This window comes from Balaenoptera borealis, assembly GCF_965194805.1.
Source record: "Balaenoptera borealis genome assembly, chromosome: X".
NCBI lineage: Eukaryota > Metazoa > Chordata > Mammalia > Artiodactyla > Balaenopteridae > Balaenoptera > Balaenoptera borealis.
In genome coordinates, this window is record NC_138881.1 from 19,700,468 (window position 1) to 19,716,213 (window position 15,746).

Sequence of the window (15,746 nt, forward strand, 5' to 3'; positions counted from 1 at the left end):
TATCTCATGACCATATGAAAGTCCTCATAATGTGAGATGCGCGTGTATTTCTCATTCATATACTAAAGCCATAAATAGTGGTTGAGATACTGGGAGAATTATGTGAAAAACCTATGGTACATTCAATCCATTTTTTTCTCTCTGACAGCAGCACTAAGCATGTTTATTCTTTTAAACATATACCTCAGATAACCTACTCGCATACACTTAAATGTGCCCATTAATTTATATGTCTGTAATGGCATATAAAATCTCCAGATAACCGTTATATATTCCAAGGCCTGCTCTCCCCATTATTTTTTAAACCTCTTGAGACACTGGTTCCTTTCACGACATTTAAAATGAAAATAACAGGGGCAGGGAAAAGTTACCTTGCATTTCACTCCCTATTTCTTGACAGATGTGCCTTTTTCTCCGTGTGAAAAATATTCCCCTTCTCTTCTGCTTCTCTCTCCCTAAAACTGCTCTCCCCACACCATCCCCTCGTTAATAGGATGTTCCTGTAATTGAAAAGAGGAATGACTAAGCCTAGTGACCCGGGAGCTGCCAGCTGGTTCTCAAAGGGTAGGACTATCAAGGGAAAGAAAAGGGCACCATCCTTTCTTGTCACACTCCCCTCTACAATTTAAGTGCTTCCTCTTTTTAATTTTCCTGCCCAGAGGAAATACTAGATAGTACTTCTTTTTACTCCATTTTCTGCTTCTGTTGCCTGGTGCTTCTACTTCAGCTGAGGTCAAAGAGATGAATGCCCACGCCATTAATCTAGTACAGGGAGCAGCAAGTCCCCTCTCTAATGATGATGTATAATCATCATGAGTTAAGAGGAAATCTTCTGCTTTATGCTTTCTTAACTACACTTCATTTTTTATACTTACAAACTTAGTCCAACTTAGAAATTTATCAATATTTCTTTCCCTCCTATTATCTCCTCTTCCTTTTAACTAATAAGGTAACCACTTAAAATAATTAATTGTTGGAAATTGGCTTTGAGTATGACTAGTTGCTCTAAGCTTAGTTTCAGTTCAATTCCATCTTCAAATGCATGATCCTTCTAAAGGCATAGGACTGTGGACCTGATTGAAATTAACAGTAAGGAGCATTATTCTAGAAGTCCACCCGTCTAACTCCATAAAGAGAGAGACGATCTGTGTCTCATTCACTGTTATATTCCCAGGGCCTAGTACTGTTCAGGCACTTGATATGTATCTTTTGAGTGAATAAACAGATGCCTTTTTTCCAGCAAGCCATCAAAAATTATTCAAAATAGTGTTTGTCTTTATAATCTTACTACATAGAACTAAATATCAATAAATATCTGACTTAACTTTGAGTGATGTTCTAGAGTAAACTGTGAGGAGTTGGACATTCAGAGGGAATTCTGTGTGATTATTATTATTATTACAAATGCTGTTGTCGTGACAAGAAGGTATTACTCTCTCACCTAAATCATAATCTACATCAGGAAATTAGAGCAGAATAGTCTCTCAACTGAGCTGTTGCTTGCTTACTATTACTGGTGTTCCACATTTGAACAATATCCAACCTCCACTTTACCGTGGGGGGGGGGGTAGTACTGTGATTTCAATGAATATTCAGTTCCTGGAAACATATTCCTAAGAGACCTACTAGTCAGCCATTGTAAAGAGTAAATTATATCTAATTGTTTCCATAAGCATTTGTTGACCACCATTTTGTGTATGATAATGTACTAGGTCCTATGAAATTTATCCAATGATTAGGAAAGAAACAAGCGAGTCATCAAAGTAAGGAAAGAAAGAGAAAATGAATCTGTCCACAACAAAAACTGCTCCGCCTTCTTCAATACATTTTGGAATATTTTTATTCAAACTCATTCTTGCAATAGTTGAAAAACTTGTATGAAGGAAAAAAATGGAAAGTTTGGAAAAGTTTACTATTACTCAGCTAGGGTATGTAAGCATGTTTGTGTTAATGCAGCAGCTACCTGTAATTATAGGTAAGTTTAAACTATTCATCATTCTCTTATTTTAGCTCTTCTGTTCCCTCCTAAGGCTTTGGTGTGACCACGTCCTGGAATTCCTCCCTGTTGTAGCAGGAAACATAGGCAGCTTCCTGACAGAGACAGGAGCCCTCACTGTTGGTCCATTTTCTTTTTTTTTTTTAAACATCTTTATTGGAGTATAATTGCTTTACAAGGGTGTGTTAGTTTCTGCTTTATAACAAAGTGAATCAGTTATACGTATACATATGTCCATTTTCATTGGCCATGTTACCCTCCTCAAATTTACCCTAGTCTGAGCTCCAGTTATCTGTTGGCCCAAATTTGACTGGACTTCTTTCATACTTTATTGTATTACAAAGTCTAGCATGTGATTAGCTCTGTCTCAACTATGTAAAAATTATTAGAGAAATGCAAATCAAAACCACAATGAGATATCACCTCACCCCTGTCAGAATGGCTATCATCAAAAAGTCTACTAACAACAAACGTGGGAGAGGATGTGGAGAAAAGGGAACCCTCCTACACTGTTGGTAGGAATGCAAATTGGTGCAGTCACTGTGGAAAACAGTATGGAGGTTCTTCAACAAACTAAAAATAGAACTACCACATGATCCAGAAATTCCACTCCTGGGTATATATCCAAAAAAAACCCAAAACACTCATTTGAAGAGATACATGCACTCCAATGTTCACAGCAGCACTATTTACAATAGCCAAGACATGGAAACAACCCAAGTGCCCATCAACAGATGACTGTATTAGAAGATGTGGTACATATATACAGTGGAATATTACTCAGCCATAAAAAATGAAATACTGCCATCTGCAGCAATGTGGATGGACCTAGAGAATATTATGCTTAGTGAAATAGGTCAGAGAAAGATAAGTACCACATGAAGTCACTTATATGTGGAATCTAAAAAATAACACAAATGAATGTATATGCAAAACAGAAACAGACTTAAAGACATAGAAAGCAAATTTGTGGTTACCAAAGGAGAGAGGGAAGCAGGGAGGGACAGATTAGGGGTATGGAATTAATAGATATGAACTACTATATATAAAATAGATAAGTAACAAGGATATACTGTATAGCACAGGGAATTATATTCATTATCTTGTAATAACCTATAATGGAGTATAATCTGCAAAAATACTGAATCACTATGCTGTACACCTGAAACTAACACAATATTGTAAATCAACTATACTTCAATATAAAATAAAATAAAATAAAATAAAATGCTGAAGAAAAAAATGGTTAATTTTCTAACACTTCCACTCTCTAAGGCAGGGCTGACTTCGCGGGAGTACAATTAATCCTAGCAGTCATGCAGTCCCCACACTCAGGCCTCTTGCTGTCACCATCTTGAAATTCTTAATTTTATCTTTGAACTTGTGTTTTGTAAGTAAACTTCAATGGGACAATGGAGCGTGCCAACGAGCAAAGAGAATATGTGGAGGGAGGAAAAAACCTTTACATGTTAGCATCTTTATAGCACTTGCTTTGTTCTTCGTGAAAGAAAGGTCCAGCACTTTCATTTTGAACTGAGTTCTCCACATTACGTAGCCTTGCTCTGAGGAGAAATATCTCAAAGTGGGATCCAAACTATAATTTCTCAAAAAAACAAAAACAAACAAAAAATACCTCCATAGAACTTAATTTTCAAAACTGCTCTTTGAGTACCTTCAAATAAGTTTTACTATAGTGAATCTTTATGATAAATACAGTACCTATCTAGTAGAGCAATTTAATTATCACAGGCTGTATTAATTACCATAATAAACTCCACTCCAATAGGACTCTAGGTAGACAAGTCTTCTAGCCTCAGGCCTCTCCTCATTAAACTGCAATTAGGATGATAAATGGGGAGTGTGATTTTGCGGCAGCCGGTACCAGCCCTACTTACTCATGAGGTGACAGGGGAAGCCATCAGAGACAAGAATTAAAGATACTTAAATAAAAATGAAAATGGTAGGGTTTCCTGTCATAGAGCCATTAGGCCTACATTTGCATGCAGGGATATTTTACACATTTCAGCTGTAAATGATGAAGACCTCAAATAACTACCAACATTAGTATCAGTTAATGCAATCTGATGACTAAATGCAGTCTGTCCTAGAAGATTCCTAAGTTGTGTGAGAACTCAGGATGACTATAATCTTATAAAGCATTAATGGGAAATATTACTAAATAAGCTGGCTGGTAAGGATGGCCTCTGAAACGGAGTGCACTCTTAATCAAGTAATGATATATTTCACACTTACCAATGGTACAGCTTCAACAGCACTGCACCACTGCATGTATTAACATGTGTTTAATTTGAAAATCATACCTTAAGAAGACGACTTCCATGTATATGGGTTTATTGAAACCTAAAGCAAAGACAAATTACAATATCTGATTTTAATCTGGGACGATATGCTATAACTCCAGCAATCAGATTCCAGGAGAAACCCTGTACCCTTTAGGCATACTCACTATTAACCTGAGTTTCTTTAAATGAGTTTCAGTTCCCTAATATTAAATATTCCCCAAGACAAGATGTTTTGAAAATTGCCATTTTAATAAATGAATTCTCAGGGGAAGGATACCTTACACAAAATACTATATCATGCTCTGCTAGCATGTTAAATTATTTTAAAATAAGTACCATCTACTATATTTGATTTTACCTAGTCAACTCTAGAAAGGATGGTTATTCTTATTTCTCTATTCTCATCCACATACTCCATCACCTTCAACCAAGGAAGAGAAATATCTATATACTGGAAATCATAAAACATTGAGGAAAGAAACTGAAGACAGAAATAAATGGAATAATATTCCATGTTCATGGGTTGGAATAGTTAATATTTTTTAAATATCCATACTACCGAAGGCCATCTATAGATTCAGTGCAATCCATATCAAAATTCCAATGGCATTTTTAACAGAACTAGAAAAAATAATCCTAAAGTTCGTATTAAACCACACACAAAAAATGAATAGTCAAAACAATATTGAAAAAGAAGAAAGCTGGTGGCACACTTCCTGATTTCAAACCATATTACAAAGAGCATGATACTGGCATAAAAACAGACACGTACACCAATGGAAGAGAATCGAGAACCCAGAAATAAATTATGCATACGTAGTCAATTAATATTTGACAAAGGAGCCGAGAATACTCAATGGGGAGAGGATGGTCTGTTCAATAAATGGTGTTGGGGAAGCTGGATATCCACAGGGAGAAGAATGAAATTAGATCACTATCTTATACCACTCACAAAAATTAACTCAAAATAGATTAAGAACTTAAATGTAAGACCTGAAACTATGAAACTCCAAGAAGATAACGCAGAGGAAAAGTTCCTTGACATTGGTCTTGGTGATGACCTTTTGGATATGACACCAAAAGTGCAAGCACAAAAGCAATAATAAACAAGTGGGACTACATCAAACTAAAAAGCTTGTGCACAGAAACAGAAACAATCAACAGCATAAAAAGGCAACCTACAGAAGGGGAGAAGATATTTGCAAACCATCTATCTGATAAGGGGTTAGTATCCAAGGTATATAAGGAACTCATACAACTCAAAAGCAAAAAAATCAATATGATTTTAAAATGGTCAGAAGACAAACAGACATTTTTCCAAGTAAGACATACAAACGGCCAACAAGTACATGAAAAGGTGCTCAACATCACTAACCATCAGGGAAATGTAAATCAGAACCACAATGAGATATCACCTCACACTTGTTAGGACATCTATTGCCAAAAACACAAGAGATAAATGCTGGCAAGGATGTGGAGAAAAGGGAAGCCTGGTGCACTGTTGGTGGGAATGTAAAACCACTATGGAAAGCCATATGAAAGTTCTTTAAAAAAAAATAAAAACAGAACTTCCATATGATCCAGAAATCCCACTTCTGGGTATATATCTGAGAAGATGAAATCACTGTCTCAAAGAGATATTTGAACTCCCATGTCCATGGTAGTATTATTCACAATAGCCAAGATAGGGAAGCAACCAAGAGTCCAACATAGGATGAATGGTTAAAGAAAATGTGACACACACACACACACACATACAGAGAGTAAAAAAAGGATGAAATCTTGTTAGTTGGGACAACATGGATGGACCTGAAGGTATGCTATGTGAAATAAGTTAGACAGAGAAAAACAAATACTACGTGATCTCACTTTTATGTGAAATCTAAAAACACTGAACTCATAGAAACAGGGAGCAGAAGGGTGGTTGCCAGGGGCTGAGGGGTGGGGGAAATGAGATGTTGGTCGAAGAGTATAAACTTTCAATTATAAGACGAATAAGTTCCCAGGATCTAAGGTACATTATGGTGACTATGGTTGACAGTATTGTATTGTATACTTGAAAGATGCTAAAAGAGTAGAGTTTTAATGATTTCACCATAACAACAGAAGCAAAATGCTCATTCAGTGAGATGACAGAGGTGTTAACTAACCTCAGTGTGATAAACATTTCTCAATATATACGTGTATCAAATCCTCACATTTTACCCCTTAAACTTACACAATGTTATATCAATTATATCTCAGTAAAGCTGGAAACAATTAAAATAAAAAATATTCCATTACTAAATGGAGAGGCATGTCTTGGGTTTGGTTGTACTGATTAACCATTAAAGCTTACTCTAGGTGTGATAAAAAAGCATAAATATATTATTCAGATTTTTATGCCCTTTAAAATAAAACATGAAAACCTAATATGTCAGGGACTGTCATGTGTTGCACATGGCCCTCAGTCGCCATGGGCAGCCCTGACATTTGTGTGAGATCTACACCCAGTCCCAAGCCCTCTACCAGTGTCTCCATTTGTGTAAACTAGAAGAAGCACCCAAACAATCCTTTGCTCTCTCAGTTCAGTAAAAAGTCACATGCTAAGATTCATCTTGATTGCCCCCTACAACATCTATCAAATCCTCCTCTTTTCCAGTCCCACAGCCAAAGTGAGCACCTACCGCTCTAGTTTTTGTTTTTGTTTATTAACATTTGCCTCCCTCACAGAATTGTAATCCCTAGCATTGCTTATTAATCTTGATATCGCCCTCTACTGCCATATCGTTACTTCGTGCTTATGGGAGGTTCAAATATTTTAATTAAATACAACTTCAAGGTTAATATATAGATTGTTTAATTGCATTATTACTTAGGTTTTATAAATTAACATCATTAGAGTATACGAAATATTTATCAAATTAGAAAAATTTCTGTACATATTGATACGATTTCTTACTTTGAGCCTCGACTCTTAAAATAAAAACAGCAAAAAATAATAGTAGGATGAAGAATAAGATGATATCTATTAAGCATAAGGAGCACTTGCTTTGTGCCAGGCACTGTGCTATTTCATGTAATGTTCATAAAAATTCAGTTAAGTAGGTTATCAATCAAGTGCACATTTTAACTATTCTGTTTCTTCTACAAATGAGGAGACACTAGCTGATTTGAAACATCAGACCATGTTCTGAAAATTTGCCACTTCTTGTGCCAAACATCTCTAATCACATGCTTCCTATAATTATTCTAGCTAGGGTCCTATCTCTTTACATCCTGCTGACCTTAGTGAAACAAAGTTCCCACCAGAGGCAAACCGGCTTTCTTTTTATTTTTTTCATTCATTCATCTATCCATTCATTCATTCATTCATTCATTCATTTGGCTCCGCTGGGTCTTAGTTTCGGCACGTGGGATCTTCGTTGCCCTGTGCAGGATGTTTTAGTTGCGGCATGCGGGATCTAGTTCCCCAACCAGGGATGGAACCCGGGCCCCCTGCACTGGGAACACAGAGTCTTAACCACTGGACCGCCAAGGAAGTCCCAAATTGGCTGTCTTTGTACGTCTTCATTCCATGAGCTCTCACATCCTACCCTTCCTCTGGTACCTGACAGTGGGGTTAATAAAAGAGGGGGACATGGTGCCAGGTACATGGTATAACTCATCCTCTGAGAGTTGCGTTTTGCTAAGTAGACAGCTTGGCACTACGGAAAATTTGCTGCTGCCACTCGTTCCTCTATCTCCATAAGGGTGATGAATCGGCATAGATGGATCTCTTGCTGTAGCAGGCCTAGAGCATATTTTTTTCTTTTTTTCCAATTTGCTTCTTAAATGATTTTTTACTTTTTATCTTCTTGAATATGTTAAAAAACAATCTGAACAGAATAGGTTCAAATATACTTTACTGATGTTTCCTTATGGTCTCAAATGTATCATGCCTACCCATGTTCTATGAACATCTTCAAACTACTTGTTACTACATTTTATTAGGCGACAACGCTTAGTATTGACTCATAAGCACAGATGCATTGGAAAACAAATGGGGTGGAAAGGGAAGAAAATACTGACTACGGTGGATTGTTAGCCTTCCTTCTTAATGCTCCTCAAACCAACCTTGAGTAGATTTTTCAGGCCCCTAGCGAGAGGTTATACACTGTACTTAATTTTCCATTTATTGTCCTTCACACTTTTACCCTCTAAGAACATTGAACTGCTCTATTATAGTGTTTCTAACATGTCAAGCTACTTTGCATTCTGATGCCTCTGCACATACTTTTTCCTTTTTCTGGGATTTTTTAAAATTAATTTTTATTGGAGCATAGTTGTTTTACAATGTTGTGTTCTGGGATTTTGCTTTTTCATTCCCTTGTCCACCTGACAAAATTAAAGATACTTCCAAACCTAGTGCGGGTGACTTCCCTGTTAATCTACTTCATCCTGGAACGTTAATCACTTTTTCAGTAATTTGTATATATAGAACTACTGCTATATTTATCACACTGGTTGTAACTGTCCTTTTTGTATTTACATTTCTTTTTCTCCTAGAGAGTGGAACCCATGCCTAGCATAATTTCCTAGCACTTAGTAATTTCACAGTTTATGAAAACCTGTTGTTGAATATTAACTAAAAAAGTCTCGACTTGCAGCAATTTTAGGTTACAGATTTTTCTTTTCCTGTGCTGGATAATATAACCTCTTTCAATGCAGGGACACTGTTTCCCCTCTACTAGCTACACCCACTAGAACTAAAGTACATGCAATGTCCAAGAGGACTGGTGATGGGTAATTACTCTTGTCAGATGCTTTCGACTAGCATCAAAATTGGGCCCTTTATAGCACATATTCATATAAATGACAGCTCAAGTCAAACCTATCTATCTCCCTAAATAGATGGAACCATTTCCCACCCTTCAAACATTCTTTTCTCTCTTCTAAGGTTATGTCAAAAATCATCATGATTAATAGTCAACATGTCCACTCCACTCAATGCAACTTCTGAGGAATTTGCCATCTTTCTTTTAGAATTCTCTAGGTAATAAAATCCTTCCAAAGCAACTGCATAGCTCCAAAGAAATCTTGGAGGAAAATATAGCTGTCATTAGCAGATATCTAATAAAATTATCATCAGCATTATCATTGTTATCGTCATATAATAAAGTCCTTTGTGATCAACCTACTTCATTTGAATATAAAATCACTTATTGCATTTAAGAAAATCTGTCCTAGGGAGCTCAGCTCAGTGCTCTGTGATGACCTAGATGGGTGGGATGGGGGGGGTGGGAGGGAGGTCCAAGAGGGAGGGGATATATGTATACATATAGCTGATTCACTTCATTGCACAGCAGAAACTAACACAACATTGTAAAGAAATTTTACTCCAATAAAAAATAAAAAATAAAAAAAAATCTGTCCTACAAGATCTTTCAACGTGAGCAAATAGACCTAACTATGCCTCATTCAAGAGCATATATGTGTGTATACAGATATATTTCATGGTATTTTTCCCTTAATTTTTGACTGTTTATATAACAAGAAAAAAGTTAAAGTAATAATTTATATCACTTATTTATGCTACATGCATGTCGCATATATTACATATATGCTACATACAAACTATATATCACATATACATATTATATATAATATATACATATTGTACATGTGTGTCTGTGTGTGTCAAGTCGGGAGACAGAAAGCACAATAGCTATTCTCAACAGAGAGAATACAAATACTATTTAAGATAAAGAACTGTTAACTAGGTATAAAATTGTTAACTAGGTAACTGAAAGGACAGAAAGAAAATTCTAAGGTATCACAGACGTAGAAAGTTCAAGAATTACCACCTATAGGGCTGGCGGAACAAAGAGAAGAGACTCAAACTGTGAAAACACAGTTGCTTAGTGGAGGACCCTCACAGAGAGCTCAGCTGGTGTTGACGCCTCTAATGGTGGTAGGATGAAGCCGGCTCTACACGAATGTTGAAAAAACTGCACACTGTTCCTATAGGTAGGAACTACCGCTCCTTGGGTAAAGAAGAGTTGTTGCACTGATGCTGACGGGAAAAAAGCAAATGGACAGAAGTCCCTTCCCCCTGAGCCAGCCTTGCAAGCAGGCAGAGTCTGTCAGAGTCTCCCTCTCTCCCTCCCACCCTCCTCTATAGGGAGAGCCTATCAGAGAGTAGCTGGCAACGCAGAAGTGTGTTTTTGCAGAGTCCCAGCCCTGGCTAAGAGAGCAGAGCATGGAATGTCAGGCTGGAGCTGAGAGACGGTAACTTGATAGCTGGTATGCTTCCTCTTTTTCTCAGGAAGACAATGACATTCCACAGATTATTTCAGTAAAACAACCGAAGTCTTTATATGTCTGGGAGTTTCAATAGATTTAATATTAATATAGGATCTTCTTTTCCATATTTGACCTAGAATATTCTTCCTCAAAAGGAAAGATTATCCTTGGAAGATCACATATATATAAAAGAAGGTTTTCAATAGGCCATATTTGAAGTAAAGGATGTGATTTTCCTACATATTTCAGTTTCCATTTTCCTTCCTTCCTTCCCTTCCCTTCCTTTTCTTTTCTTTTGTTTCTGATTCGTTGCAGGAAGGGAAACTGCCTGCTACATGTCCCAGGTATAAACGTTCTCTGTATATCAGGTCAGAATGAGCAGGAGGATCTCGCAAAAAGAAATAAGTGAAAATCAATTTGATGAGAAAGATAGGTGAGAGGTGGATACCATGTTAAAATTCAGTTCTGGTAAAAAGCAAATGTTTTGACTATGAAATGCATTTTTGGAATTCTGAAAAGTCTCTGTAAGATGTAACATAATCAAGGAAGACTCTTAAAAACCAAATAGGACATTTAGTTAAGTAAAGGGAAAAGAGAAGATTTATCTTTATAAAATGGGAAGACTGACATTATCTACTGATTAAATAGTACTTCCTCTTGTAAGAGCAGATGTTATTCTAAGAGAAATAAATGAAAATAGCATTCATCCTTTATCATGAACAAACTACTATTTATGGGGGGGAGAAAGATGTTCCCTCATGTTCTCCTAATCAATTTCACACAGGAATGTTTCCACTACACAGAAAAATTGCACTTTAAGAAGGCAATTTGAATAAGGCTGAAAATCTGCCATGTTATGGCCGCTGTGGTTTCTCAAATCAGCAACCATGCGCAGAAGAGAGGGCTAAATGTGAACCGCTCTCTCTTCCCCACCCTCATCCATTTCTCTCTCGACTATTTGGAAGCTGACAGACAGTAAATATCTACACAACAGAGCAACAGCAAATAATAGATTGACTAGAGATGAGTTTCTCTCATTTGCCAGGGAAGATTTAGAAAATGTACCATAATTCTATGGTAATACTAGAGCAGCAGGTGAGTCTAGAAAATAATTTTGTATTTTTATTCCAGACATAATTCCACTTTATTCTGGCAGATTACCACTCTTCCAAAGATGACCCACCAAATTCCTTTAATAAAATCATTTTCCTCTTCCCCTCTTTTTCTGTCTTCCTAAATTTTATAATGATTGCTCCCCAACATTCCACTAAAAGTATTGCCAATTTTGTAGGTCTACAAATCAAAAAGAAAAAGACACGCCACCCAACAGCAAAATGGGTAAGTATTTAAATAGGCATGAAAAAGGACATCTAAATACTCAATAAATATACGGAAAGGTGTTCCACCTCATTAGTCAGAGAAATGCAAATTAAAACCACCATAAAATATCACTACATAACCAAGAGAATGATCAATTTTTGAAAACACTGATAATATAAAATATTATGAGGATATGCAACAAGTAGGATTTCCATAAACTCTTGGTAAGAGTGTATGTAAATGAAGTAAACTACTTTGTAAAACTGAGAGTGTCTATACAAGTGGATCACAGGCATATCTAACTAGATTTCCAACTGAAATATATGCCCCCCAAATCCATGTACTAGAATGTTAATGGCAGCTTCATTCATTACAAGCAAAAATTGGAAACAGAAGTCCTGGCACAGTAGAATGTATAAATAATTTTGATAGGATCAAACAATGGAATATTACATGAAAATTAATGATATCTTGTTGTAAAGAGCAAAATACATGAATCTTACAACATGTTGTGGGGAAATCCAGACTCGAAAGAACATATACTCTATTATTCCATTTATATAAAATCCAAAAGGGCAAAACTATCCCATGATGTTAGAAGTCAGGATAGTGGTTATCTTTGGACAGGAAGTGGTGGTGGGGACCAGAAGGGGCAACAATGGAGGCTTCTAGAATCCTGTTCATGGTCTGTTTCTTCTTCTGGGTGGTATGGTTACAAGGGTGTATTCACTTTATAGACCTCACTGAGTGGAACACTTGGTTTTCACTACTCTCTATGTATGTTACATTTCAATTTAAAAGTTTATAAAATTCCCACCAACGACATACAAGAGTTCCAATTTCTCCATATCCTCGCCAACACTCATCTTTTTTTCTTTTTGATAATAACCATTATAACAGGTATGAAGTGATATCTCATTGTGATTTTGACTTGCATTTCACTGATAATTAATGATGCTTAGCACCTTTCTATAACCCTGTAGACCATTTATATGTATTCTTTGGAGAAATGTCTGTTCAAATCCTTTGCCCATTTTGTAATCAGATTGTTTATTTTTTTGTTACTGAGTTTTAGGAGTCCATTACATTTTTTGGATATTAACCCCTTATTAGATTTATGTTTTTCAAATAGTTTCTCCCATTCAGTAGGTTGCTTTTCATTCTGTTAATTGTTTTCTCTGCTGTGCAAAAGCTTTTTAGTTGCATGTAGATGGTGCTGTCACTATGGGAAACAGTATGGAGGTTCCCCACCAAAAGTAAAAATAGAACTACCATATGATCCAGCAATTCCAGTTACGGGCATATATCCAAAATAATTAAAATCAGTACATGCAAGAGGCATCTACACTCCCATGTTCACTGCCACATTATTCACAATAGCCAAGATATGGAAATAACCTAAATGTCTATCGATGGATGAATGGACAAAGAAAATGTGGTATGTACATACAATGGAATATTATTCAGCCTTAACAAAAGAAGGAAATCCTGCCATATTTGACAACATGAATGAACCTGGATGATATTATGCTAAGTGAAATAAGCCAGTCACAGAAGTAGAAATACTGCATGAGTCCACTTATGAAGTATCTAGAATAGTCAAGTTCGTAGAAATAGAAAGTAGAATGGTGGGTTTCAGGGGCTGGGGTGAGGGGCAAATGGAGAGCTGTTTAATGAGTGTAAAGTTTCAATATGTAAAATGAATGAGTTAAAGAGATCTGCTGTACAACATGGTGCTTATAGTTTATAGTTCAGTATTGCACACTTAAAAATTTGTTAAGAGGGTAGATCTCATGTTAATATTCTTACCACAAAAAAGGGGGGCAGAAATCAGGAGGAATCTTTCTGAGGTGATGGATGTGTTTATTACCTTGACTGTGGTGATGGTTTCACGGGTGTACGGATATAGCCAAACTCATCAAAGTGTATACATTAAATACGTTCAGTATTTTATATATCAATTATACCTCATACAGCTTTTAAAACATATTTTCAAAAGAGAAAGAGAATGAGAGACCATGACAAGTAGTACTTATAAATTAAGTTTCTTGGAAGTAACTTTTTTATTTTTACATCTTTATTGGAGTATAATTGCTTTACAATGGTGTGTTAGTTTCTGCTTTACAACAAAGTGAATCAGCTATACCTATACATATATCCCCATATCCCCTCCCTCTTGTGTCTCCCTCCCACCCTCCCTATCCCACCCCTCTAGGTGGTCACAAAGCACCGAGCTGATCTCCCTGTGCTATGCAGCTGCTTCCCACTAGCTATCGGTTTTACATTTGGTAGTGTATATATGCCCATGCCACTCTCTCACTTTGTCCCAGCTTACCCTTCCTCCTCCCCGTGTCCTCAAGTCCATTCTCTAGTAGGTCTGCGTCTTTATTCCCGTCCTGCCCCTAGGTTCTTCATGACCATTTTTTTTTAGGTTCCATATATATGTGTTAGCATACGGTATCTGTTTTTCTCTTTCTAACTTACTTCACTCTGTATGACAGACTCTAGGTCCATGAAAGTGAAATTAAGGAAACACTCCCATTTACCATTGCAACAAAAAGAATAAAATACCTAGGAATAAACCTACCTAAGGAGACAAAAGACCTGTATGCAGAAAACTATAAGACACTGATGAAAGAAATTAAAGATGATACAAACAGATGGAGAGATATACCATGTTCTTGGATTGGAAGAATCAACATTGTGAAAATGACTGTACTACCCAAAGCAATCTACAGATTCAGTGCAATCCCTATCAAACTACCACTGGCATTTTTCACAGAACTAGAACAAAAAATTTCACAACTTGTAACTTTTTTTTAATGTGACTCAGGTTGTCATCATTTCTCCCCTTGCAGCAGCCCAACCAGTCTTTCTGCCTCCAGTCTGGTCTCACTTCCATTTGTTCTCATTCTTTACTTTTATAATAGCATATTTGTATTTTGAAATAGATCATTTACACAAAATAGTATGATAATAAATGAACAGCTTAGGAGATAAGAATAAACAGGAAAAAAATTAACAAAATGAACACCCATATATATACCCATACCACCGTGATTAAAAAATGAACATTACTTCGGATTCTTTCCTAGTTCCTCGCCAATTCCAACCCCCACCCCCATCAGAGATAATCATTATACTTAATTTTATGTTAAACATGTCCTTGCTTGTAGTTTTTACAACATAGCATAGTTATAAAATAAACACTAAACTAAAAATAATTTAAGCAATATTTTTTTGGTTTTTCCGGTTTTAAAAATTTAAATTAATGGTGTGAACTTTTTCATTCTGATCTGTTACTAAGATTCATCTACACAGATGCCTGTATCTTTATTTTGGTTTTCACTGTTGAATAATATCCATTGTATATCAGCAATTATTTATTCTATTTTGATGGATAGTTTCATTGTTCACAGTTCTTTTGTTACTGCAAAGACTAATCTTAAGAGCATTCTTTTGTATATGTATGAGAGTTTGTAGGGAATATATCTAGGAGCGGAGCCACTGGGTCATCAAGTACGCATATTTTTCAGATTTACTAGGTAATGCCAAAATATTTTCCAAGGTGATCAAACTAAAACAATTTCCTTTTGCCTCACATCTTTGTTTAGTACTGTCATTACTTTAATTTTAATCATTCAAGTTACTGTGTAATTTTATCTTAATGTTTTCATATGTCTCGTGGCCATTTTTATTTCCTCTTCCATGAAAATATAGATCACGCCATTTGCTCATCTTTTTTTTTTGAGGGAGGGGTGTCTTTTTCTTATTGATTTCTGATAGGGTTTATTCCTTTTAGTAATCAGTGTTGCAAATATCATTCATTTCCCACTATAGCTTGCCTTTTACTCTCTTTTTGT

The 15,746-nt window shown here is 36.1% G+C and overlaps 1 long non-coding RNA gene across 1 annotated transcript in view; it reads left to right on the forward strand.

Annotated features, from left to right (window-relative positions):
* Positions 1 to 6,910: 6,910 nt before the first annotated feature.
* LOC309620028 overlaps positions 6,911 to 15,746 on the forward strand; it is a 77,128-nt gene continuing 68,292 nt past the window's right edge. Inside the window, exon 1 of the long non-coding RNA XR_014239386.1 lies at positions 6,911 to 14,314. This is a non-coding gene — a long non-coding RNA (uncharacterized lncRNA). The remainder of the gene's footprint in view (positions 14,315 to 15,746) is intronic.